Source organism: Condylostylus longicornis, unplaced genomic scaffold (assembly GCF_029603195.1).
Source record: "Condylostylus longicornis isolate FDR11 unplaced genomic scaffold, ASM2960319v2 ptg000082l, whole genome shotgun sequence".
Lineage (NCBI taxonomy): Eukaryota > Metazoa > Arthropoda > Insecta > Diptera > Dolichopodidae > Condylostylus > Condylostylus longicornis.
Window position 1 is genome coordinate 580,177 of NW_026578050.1, and position 12,324 is coordinate 592,500.

Below are 12,324 nucleotides of genomic sequence, written 5' to 3' on the forward strand. Positions count from 1 at the left end.
AACAGATAAAAATATTATTATAAAAGTTGAAAAAAAATTTCCAAAAAAATATTGTTGCAAATTTTTGCAAAATTCGCAAAAATTTTAAATACATAAATATGTATGTGTATTTGTTTTAAAGCTTCCTAACTAATTTCTTTTAAGCTTTCTATATGAATTGAATAATATTCAAAACTGTGGTTTGGCATGTAGAAATAAATTTTAAACACATAATTATTAAGTCATGGGGTTAAACAAACAGAAATAAATTTTTCAAATAAAGAAAAGGTTTGGGCAAATTTTTTTTTTTATTTTTTTTTTATTTTTTTTTTTTTGTTACCGAGAGGAAGGGCGAAAAATCTCGAAAGACACTGCCAAACGAAAAGCAGTAGTGCGGAACTTTAATCCACTAAAAAACACGCTACTCAAAATAAATTATAAAACTAGTCGCAAACGACTAACCATTAATTTTGCTCTAATCTTTTTGATTATTTACAAGCTTTGATCTGGCACAATAGCGTACTAAGTACTCATTGTTCCAGATAAAAAACTTTAAGCTAACTCGAGAGGTCTCGTACGTTTAAGTGTCCTGACAAAGTTTTGATTGTCAACCAATCGAGCCGCCTCGATGTTGACTTGATTGGATAAACGCATCTCATGATTGGCTGCTTGCTTTTAATTTCGTCTGTGACACTTAGGATCGTGTAATCCCTGTGTATATCGGCATTACGGACATACCAAGGGGCGTTTACAATGTCCCGTAATACCCTATTTTGAAATGGGCAAGCTTAAATACTTGATTATATATCAAAACTTTCTTGCATATTGTCAGCTTAGAACTCCTTCAAAAAAGCCATTTTGAAATTTTTTGTTCAAAAAATTAGAAATAAAATTTTAAACACAAACGCACATAATTATGAATGTACACCTATTTTTTTAAAATTGCGGGTGAACATATAGAAATAAATTTTCCAAATAAAGAAAAGCTTTAGGCAAAAACAACAATAATTGTATTCAAATATATGTATGTACGTTTGAATGTATTAGAATTGAACATTTTAAAATTTTTTGTTCCAACATGTGAACGCATGAACATTTATGTAAAAGTATTAGAATTGAACATTTTGAAACTTTTTGTTGGAACGATTAGAAATTAAATCTTAAGAACAAACATACATAATCATGAATGTATAACTATTTTTTCAAAACTGCGGGTGATCATATAAAAAAAAAAATAATTTTTTCAAATAAAAAAAAAGTTTAGAAAAAAACAAAATAATAATTGTAATCAAAAATATGTATGTACGAGACATATATATGAATGTAGTTATTCAAATAAAGAAAAGGTTTAGGCAAAAACAAAATAATAATTTTATTCAAATATATGTACGGGCATATGAACGTATTGAAATTTAGCATTTTACAGTTTTTCGCTTGGAACAATAAAAATAAAATTCTAACTACATACGTACATATATTCTGTATGTATATTTTTTTAAAGTTTGGTGATGAAACATAATATTCAAAACAATAACAAATGAAGCATTAATATTTAGATGCCGAAAAACATCTGATGATTTTGATAGAAGCTGACACTTATTTGGGTTAAGCTTATTTCGATTTTTCGAACCAAAAATAAGTGAGATCATTATATTTTCAAATATTATTTATTTCTCGGTTTGTGTTTCTAATAATTACGTAAAACGTATAAATTATTTCTCGGTTTGTGTTTCTAATTAAATAAAGTGTAAAAGAAAACGTGTTTTTGTTATACAAATTTTTTTCAGAAAATCCAGAATTTTCAGAATTAAAATACAGCTATTTCGGGGCTAAAAAGTTGCAATGTCAGATTTTTCTGGGACCTCAGAGGCAAAGCAATATCCAATGCCTCTTGTCCCATGTCTCTAGCCCTTCTAGAAGTACCCGTACTTTTTTCCACCTGAGAAGTAGCTATATATATATAACTAGTGGTGTGTGCTTGCATTGCAAACTATGCAAGTATGATGCCTGTAGTTTTGAAATTGTGTTCCATTACGTGGCTGAGATATTTTAAGTTCACTTTATTTCTTCAAAAACACACCCATAATATACATATAGATATGTTTTTTCCTGATAAATAATAAGATAAAACTTAAAACTTAAAATAAAAAAGTTCTGAAAAATAATTATCCAAAAATGCATAATTAAACAAATAATTAGTTCACTAAAGCCATAAATTATTGTATACGCATGAATTAACTTGCTACTACAATTCATGCACGTATGTATTTGGGGTTTATAATACAAGCGAATAAAACGCGTGAATGTAGAATGAGTTAACACCAATTCTAACGTATATAGGGTAATACGTATTGCATACGATTTCTATGCGTATTTTTGGCATTTTTGGGCACCAAACTTTGTTAAAACATTTTCATACAGGTCTTTTACATTATTGCATATCAATGCTGTATCGATTACTTTCCGATTGTACCTTAGTATAATTGATTATACCTTAGTAGCAAATCGCAAAAAGAATACATATGTATGTAAGTAAATGTGTATGTAATCGTACATGCTATAAAACTATATGTAGATATTATTAATTTTTTGTTTTCTTGTTATAACTCACACTTATAGAATTTAACTTATTTCCAATATATATGACATCAAAATTATATAAACATTACCCCCATAAGGATGTAGTACCATTTTGTAAAAAAATGGACCAAAACATCTTGGGAGGTGGTGAAGGGGGAGGGCGGGTGGACCCTAGAGGCAAAACTCTATCTAATGCCTTTTGTCCCATGTTTCTAGCATGTAAAATATGATGGTTTTTGATGAGTTATACGAAATATGAATAAAATATAGAATTATTAAGGGAAATTTAAGGTACTGCGTAGCCTAGTGGTTAGCGTGGTAGTCTCATAGCCAGAAGGTTATTGGATCAATGCTTGCCTGGATGTTGTCGTATTTTTATTTTTTTGGATTATTTAAAATTTGTGTTTTATTTTTTTTTAATATATAACATATAAATGTTATTATAAAAGTTTAAGAAAATTTCCAAAAAAATATTCTTATAATAGTTTGGAAAAATTCGCACAAATTTTAAGTACATAAATATGTAAGTATGTATATTTTTTTTAAAGCTTCCTGAGTAATTTTTTTAAGCTTTCTATATGACTTTAATAATATTTAAAACTGTAGAATATATAGAAATAAATTTTAAACGCTTAATAATTATATCATGTTGGTAAACTTACAAAAATTAATTTCTCAAATAAAGAAAAGGTTTAGTCAAAAACAAAATAATAATTTTATTCAAATATGTATGTATGTATATATGAATATATATATGTATGTATATATGAAAGTTTTAGAATTGAAGATTTTAATATTTTTCGTTTCAACATATGAACGTATGTACATATGAATGTATTAGAATGGAAAATTTTGAAATTTTGCTGTTGGGACAATTAGAAATAAAATTATTAATACAAACACACGTAATTATGAATGTATACCTAGTTTTTTAAAACTGCGGGTGAACATATAGAAATAAATTTCTCAAATAAAGAACAGGTTTAGGTTAAAATAGAAGAATAATTGTATTCAAATATATATATGTACATATGAATGTAATTTTTCAAATAAAGAAAAGGTTTAGGCAAAAACAAAATAATAATTTTATTCAAATATGTGTATGTACATATGAATGAATTAGAATTTAGCATTTTACAGTTTTTCGCTCGAACAATGTGTATTGTCTAGTTAAGTGAATGTGTTACAGAATATTATAAAAATGACTGATTAATACTTCTTTCCAATTTTTGGGACATTAGCAAGCTTATATTTACCATACCTAGAAAAACGTAAATTTGGCTCTTAGTGGAGTTTCGCTTTGTGCTGCCCGAATTCCATGAAATGCTCCCCTATTATTTTCGGTAACCACCAGAACTCAAATAACATATTTCCCGAAATTCCATAAATTCGTTCCGTAGATATGTTGAAAAAAGTAAAATCGGCCCGCAGATCAATTTTCGAGTCCTGATCTTTCCAAAAAACTTGCATGTACATTGTTTTAATACGAGGAATTCAAATATTAAATTTCAATGAAATTGGTTGATAATTTCTCTTTATATACACAAAAATGTATATTTTTCCCGTAGTAAACGTCCATTTGCTGATGCCTGATTTCTTCCAAAACATAGGAATTTTCGCGGACGGTCGAGCAAAGGTTATATATGAAATTTCAGGTAAATCGGTTGAATATTTTCTTCAAAATGGTGAAAAATGTAAAATCGGCCCGCAAATCAGTTTTCGAGCCCTGATCTTTCCAAGAAATTTATATATTCATTGTTTTAATACGAGGAACTCATATATTAAATTTCAATGAAATCGGTTGATTATTTCTCTTTATATACACAAAAATGTATATTTTTCCCGTAGTAAACGTCCATTTGCTGATGCCTGATTTCTTCCAAAACATAGGAATTTTTGCGGACGGTCGAGCAAAGGCTATATATGAAATTTCAAGTAAATCGGTTGAATATTTTCTTCAAAATGGTGAAAAATGTAAAATCGGCCCGCAAATCAGTTTTCGAGCCCTGATCTTTCCAAGAAACTTATATGTTCATTGTTTTAATACGAGGAACTCATATATTAAATTTCAATGAAATCGGTTGATTATTTCTCTTTATATACACAAAAATGTATATTTTTCCCGTAGTAAACATCCATTTGCTGATGCCTGATTTCTTCCTAAACATAGGAATTTTCGCGGACGGTCGAGCAAAGGTTATATATGAAATTTCAAGTAAATCGGTTGAATATTTTCTTCAAAATGGTGAAAAATGTAAAATCGGCCCGCAAATCAGTTTTCGAGCCCTGATCTTTCCAAGAAATTTATATGTTCATTGTTTTAATACGATAATATTCAAAACTATAACAAATGAAGCATTAATATTCAGTTACCACAAAACATCGGATGTCTTTTATAAAACCTGACATTTATTTAAGTTTATTTCGATTTTTCGAACTTAAAATATATGTGAGATCATTATATTTTCGAATATTATTTATTTCTCGTTCTAGGTTTGTGTTTCTAATAATAAAAAAAAGGTATTATTTTATTTGTTGGTTTGCGTTTCTAGTAATATAAAGTATAAAAGAATAAAGTTGGGTCAAACCAATGGTTTGTATTGTAGCACTTTTCCCTTCAACAAGGGAAAATTCTGCTTTTAAATACAGTCTATGTATACCTATCAAACTATTAAAATTATTTTCATTCATATACAAAACTATTTCTAGAATTGCATATATTTAGGATGACGCATATATGCAGTCTTTGAAATAAAGCAAATATTAATATAAAAAGGGGTTAACATAATGCTCGATTTTAAGGGTTAATTGTGTGAGTTAAGAAAAATAATTATATTTTTTAATTTCATGAAATTTACCGTTAGCTTTTTGCGTTTATAAAAATTTGGAAAAGCTTGCGGTTTCGGAAATATAAGATGTCAAAAATTCAAATTTTACGAATTTCAAGAGGTGATAACTTGAGAGGGGGTGGAGATGGAAAAAAATTTTCTTCTAACGAAATAAACTATTTGTTAATGTCTAAAAGCTCCTAAAATTTAAAGCTTCTACAGGCTGGGGTCTAGAAGAAAAATGACATCAAAAATTTGGAAAAAAACGACTTTAGATAACGGTAAATTTAAACGGCCCTTTTATTTTTCTAAAGTTAACTATAGCATATCGCGCTAGGGGAAGCAAGCCACTGCCTTTCTACGTTTGCAAAATTTCAAAAATGGTTATGGTTTCATTGCAACAAATATTTAAAAAAGGCCATTTTTGGGGTTTTGGGGGGGTATAACTTCTAGAGCGGGGGAGATAGGTAAAAATTTTGTTCTACGGAAATAAGTTTCTAGTAAAGGTCTATGTACGTATGAAATTTCAGCTTTCTATCTTAAAGGGTGTAGAAGTTTTGTAAACAAAAAAAGTGTCCACGGACGGACGGACGGACGGACAGAGCAAAAATAATAAGCACTTTTTTCAAAAAAATTTTTGGGAAAGGGCTAAAAAGGTGCTTTTGTTATACTTTTGTTTGTGCTTTTTCTGGATGTTGTCTTATTTTTCTATTTTTGGATTATATAAAAAAAAAAATTTTTTTTTTTTATTTTGTTTAAATTTTTTGTTTTATTTTTTTTAAATATGTAACAGATAAAAATATTATTATAAAAGTTGAAAAAAAATTTCCAAAAAAATATTGTTGCAAATTTTTGCAAAATTCGCAAAAATTTTAAATACATAAATATGTATGTGTATTTGTTTTAAAGCTTCCTAACTAATTTCTTTTAAGCTTTCTATATGAATTGAATAATATTCAAAACTGTGGTTTGGCATGTAGAAATAAATTTTAAACACATAATTATTAAGTCATGGGGTTAAACAAACAGAAATAAATTTTTCAAATAAAGAAAAGGTTTGGGCAAATTTTTTTTTTTATTTTTTTTTTATTTTTTTTTTTTGTTACCGAGAGGAAGGGCGAAAAATCTCGAAAGACACTGCCAAACGAAAAGCAGTAGTGCGGAACTTTAATCCACTAAAAAACACGCTACTCAAAATAAATTATAAAACTAGTCGCAAACGACTAACCATTAATTTTGCTCTAATCTTTTTGATTATTTACAAGCTTTGATCTGGCACAATAGCGTACTAAGTACTCATTGTTCCAGATAAAAAACTTTAAGCTAACTCGAGAGGTCTCGTACGTTTAAGTGTCCTGACAAAGTTTTGATTGTCAACCAATCGAGCCGCCTCGATGTTGACTTGATTGGATAAACGCATCTCATGATTGGCTGCTTGCTTTTAATTTCGTCTGTGACACTTAGGATCGTGTAATCCCTGTGTATATCGGCATTACGGACATACCAAGGGGCGTTTACAATGTCCCGTAATACCCTATTTTGAAATGGGCAAGCTTAAATACTTGATTATATATCAAAACTTTCTTGCATATTGTCAGCTTAGAACTCCTTCAAAAAAACCATTTTGAAATTTTTTGTTCAAAAAATTAGAAATAAAATTTTAAACACAAACGCACATAATTATGAATGTACACCTATTTTTTTAAAATTGCGGGTGAACATATAGAAATAAATTTTCCAAATAAAGAAAAGCTTTAGGCAAAAACAACAATAATTGTATTCAAATATATGTATGTACGTTTGAATGTATTAGAATTGAACATTTTAAAATTTTTTGTTCCAACATGTGAACGCATGAACATTTATGTAAAAGTATTAGAATTGAACATTTTGAAACTTTTTGTTGGAACGATTAGAAATTAAATCTTAAGAACAAACATACATAATCATGAATGTATAACTATTTTTTCAAAACTGCGGGTGATCATATAAAAAAAAAAATAATTTTTTCAAATAAAAAAAAAGTTTAGAAAAAAACAAAGTAATAATTGTAATCAAAAATATGTATGTACGAGACATATATATGAATGTAGTTATTCAAATAAAGAAAAGGTTTAGGCAAAAACAAAATAATAATTTTATTCAAATATATGTACGGGCATATGAACGTATTGAAATTTAGCATTTTACAGTTTTTCGCTTGGAACAATAAAAATAAAATTCTAACTACATACGTACATATATTCTGTATGTATATTTTTTTAAAGTTTGGTGATGAAACATAATATTCAAAACAATAACAAATGAAGCATTAATATTTAGATGCCGAAAAACATCTGATGATTTTGATAGAAGCTGACACTTATTTGGGTTAAGCTTATTTCGATTTTTCGAACCAAAAATAAGTGAGATCATTATATTTTCAAATATTATTTATTTCTCGGTTTGTGTTTCTAATAATTACGTAAAACGTATAAATTATTTCTCGGTTTGTGTTTCTAATTAAATAAAGTGTAAAAGAAAACGTGTTTTTGTTATACAAATTTTTTTCAGAAAATCCAGAATTTTCAGAATTAAAATACAGCTATTTCGGGGCTAAAAAGTTGCAATGTCAGATTTTTCTGGGACCTCAGAGGCAAAGCAATATCCAATGCCTCTTGTCCCATGTCTCTAGCCCTTCTAGAAGTACCCGTACTTTTTTCCACCTGAGAAGTAGCTATATATATATAACTAGTGGTGTGTGCTTGCATTGCAAACTATGCAAGTATGATGCCTGTAGTTTTGAAATTGTGTTCCATTACGTGGCTGAGATATTTTAAGTTCACTTTATTTCTTCAAAAACACACCCATAATATACATATAGATATGTTTTTTCCTGATAAATAATAAGATAAAACTTAAAACTTAAAATAAAAAAGTTCTGAAAAATAATTATCCAAAAATGCATAATTAAACAAATAATTAGTTCACTAAAGCCATAAATTATTGTATACGCATGAATTAACTTGCTACTACAATTCATGCACGTATGTATTTGGAGTTTATAATACAAGCGAATAAAACGCGTGAATGTAGAATGAGTTAACACCAATTCTAACGTATATAGGGTAATACGTATTGCATACGATTTCTATGCGTATTTTTGGCATTTTTGGGCACCAAACTTTGTTAAAACATTTTCATACAGGTCTTTTACATTATTGCATATCAATGCTGTATCGATTACTTTCCGATTGTACCTTAGTATAATTGATTATACCTTAGTAGCAAATCGCAAAAAGAATACATATGTATGTAAGTAAATGTGTATGTAATCGTACATGCTATAAAACTATATGTAGATATTATTAATTTTTTGTTTTCTTGTTATAACTCACACTTATAGAATTTAACTTATTTCCAATATATATGCCATCAAAATTATACAAACATTACCCCCATAAGGATGTAGTACCATTTTGTAAAAAAATGGACCAAAACATCTTGGGAGGTGGTGAAGGGGGAGGGCGGGTGGACCCTAGAGGCAAAACTCTATCTAATGCCTTTTGTCCCATGTTTCTAGCATGTAAAATATGATGGTTTTTGATGAGTTATACGAAATATGAATAAAATATAGAATTATTAAGGGAAATTTAAGGTACTGCGTAGCCTAGTGGTTAGCGTGGTAGTCTCATAGCCAGAAGGTTATTGGATCAATGCTTGCCTGGATGTTGTCGTATTTTTATTTTTTTGGATTATTTAAAATTTGTGTTTTATTTTTTTTTAATATATAACATATAAATGTTATTATAAAAGTTTAAGAAAATTTCCAAAAAAATATTCTTATAATAGTTTGGAAAAATTCGCACAAATTTTAAGTACATAAATATGTAAGTATGTATATTTTTTTTAAAGCTTCCTGAGTAATTTTTTTAAGCTTTCTATATGACTTTAATAATATTTAAAACTGTAGAATATATAGAAATAAATTTTAAACGCTTAATAATTATATCATGTTGGTAAACTTACAAAAATTAATTTCTCAAATAAAGAAAAGGTTTAGTCAAAAACAAAATAATAATTTTATTCAAATATGTATGTATGTATATATGAATATATATATGTATGTATATATGAAAGTTTTAGAATTGAAGATTTTAATATTTTTCGTTTCAACATATGAACGTATGTACATATGAATGTATTAGAATGGAAAATTTTGAAATTTTGCTGTTGGGACAATTAGAAATAAAATTATTAATACAAACACACGTAATTATGAATGTATACCTAGTTTTTTAAAACTGCGGGTGAACATATAGAAATAAATTTCTCAAATAAAGAATAGGTTTAGGTTAAAATAGAAGAATAATTGTATTCAAATATATATATGTACATATGAATGTAATTTTTCAAATAGAGAAAAGGTTTAGGCAAAAACAAAATAATAATTTTATTCAAATATGTGTATGTACATATGAATGAATTAGAATTTAGCATTTTACAGTTTTTCGCTCGAACAATGTGTATTGTCTAGTTAAGTGAATGTGTTACAGAATATTATAAAAATGACTGATTAATACTTCTTTCCAATTTTTGGGACATTAGCAAGCTTATATTTACCATACCTAGAAAAACGTAAATTTGGCTCTTAGTGGAGTTTCGCTTTGTGCTGCCCGAATTCCATGAAATGCTCCCCTATTATTTTCGGTAACCACCAGAACTCAAATAACATATTTCCCGAAATTCCATAAATTCGTTCCGTAGATATGTTGAAAAAAGTAAAATCGGCCCGCAGATCAATTTTCGAGTCCTGATCTTTCCAAAAAACTTGCATGTACATTGTTTTAATACGAGGAATTCAAATATTAAATTTCAATGAAATTGGTTGATAATTTCTCTTTATATACACAAAAATGTATATTTTTCCCGTAGTAAACGTCCATTTGCTGATGCCTGATTTCTTCCAAAACATAGGAATTTTCGCGGACGGTCGAGCAAAGGTTATATATGAAATTTCAAGTAAATCGGTTGAATATTTTCTTCAAAATGGTGAAAAATGTAAAATCGGCCTGCAAATCAGTTTTCGAGCCCTGATCTTTCCAAGAAATTTATATATTCATTGTTTTAATACGAGGAACTCATATATTAAATTTCAATGAAATCGGATGATTATTTCTCTTTATATACACAAAAATGTATATTTTTCCCGTAGTAAACGTCCATTTGCTGATGCCTGATTTCTTCCAAAACATAGGAATTTTTGCGGACGGTCGAGCAAAGGCTATATATGAAATTTCAAGTAAATCGGTTGAATATTTTCTTCAAAATGGTGAAAAATGTAAAATCGGCCCGCAAATCAGTTTTCGAGCCCTGATCTTTCCAAGAAACTTATATGTTCATTGTTTTAATACGAGGAACTCATATATTAAATTTCAATGAAATCGGTTGATTATTTCTCTTTATATACACAAAAATGTATATTTTTCCCGTAGTAAACATCCATTTGCTGATGCCTGATTTCTTCCAAAACATAGGAATTTTCGCGGACGGTCGAGCAAAGGTTATATATGAAATTTCAAGTAAATCGGTTGAATATTTTCTTCAAAATGGTGAAAAATGTAAAATCGGCCCGCAAATCAGTTTTCGAGCCCTGATCTTTCCAAGAAATTTATATGTTCATTGTTTTAATACGATAATATTCAAAACTATAACAAATGAAGCATTAATATTCAGTTACCACAAAACATCGGATGTCTTTTATAAAACCTGACATTTATTTAAGTTTATTTCGATTTTTCGAACTTAAAATATATGTGAGATCATTATATTTTCGAATATTATTTATTTCTCGTTCTAGGTTTGTGTTTCTAATAATAAAAAAAAGGTATTATTTTATTTGTTGGTTTGCGTTTCTAGTAATATAAAGTATAAAAGAATAAAGTTGGGTCAAACCAATGGTTTGTATTGTAGCACTTTTCCCTTCAACAAGGGAAAATTCTGCTTTTAAATACAGTCTATGTATACCTATCAAACTATTAAAATTATTTTCATTCATATACAAAACTATTTCTAGAATTGCATATATTTAGGATGACGCATATATGCAGTCTTTGAAATAAAGCAAATATTAATATAAAAAGGGGTTAACATAATGCTCGATTTTAAGGGTTAATTGTGTGAGTTAAGAAAAATAATTATATTTTTTAATTTCATGAAATTTACCGTTAGCTTTTTGCGTTTATAAAAATTTGGAAAAGCTTGCGGTTTCGGAAATATAAGATGTCAAAAATTCAAATTTTACGAATTTCAAGAGGTGATAACTTGAGAGGGGGTGGAGATGGAAAAAAATTTTCTTCTAACGAAATAAACTATTTGTTAATGTCTAAAAGCTCCTAAAATTTAAAGCTTCTACAGGCTGGGGTCTAGAAGAAAAATGACATCAAAAATTTGGAAAAAAACGACTTTAGATAACGGTAAATTTAAACGGCCCTTTTATTTTTCTAAAGTTAACTATAGCATATCGCGCTAGGGGAAGCAAGCCACTGCCTTTCTACGTTTGCAAAATTTCAAAAATGGTTATGGTTTCATTGCAACAAATATTTAAAAAAGGCCATTTTTGGGGTTTTGGGGGGGTATAACTTCTAGAGCGGGGGAGATAGGTAAAAATTTTGTTCTACGGAAATAAGTTTCTAGTAAAGGTCTATGTACGTATGAAATTTCAGCTTTCTATCTTAAAGGGTGTAGAAGTTTTGTAAACAAAAAAAGTGTCCACGGACGGACGGACGGACGGACAGAGTAAAAATAATAAGCACTTTTTTCAAAAAAATTTTTGGGAAAGGGCTAAAAAGGTGCTTTTGTTATACAAATATTCCAATGTCAGATCTTTCTGCGACCCAGTAGGCAAAACCCTATCTAATACCTTTTGTCCCATGTTTCTAGCCCATCTAAAAGTTCC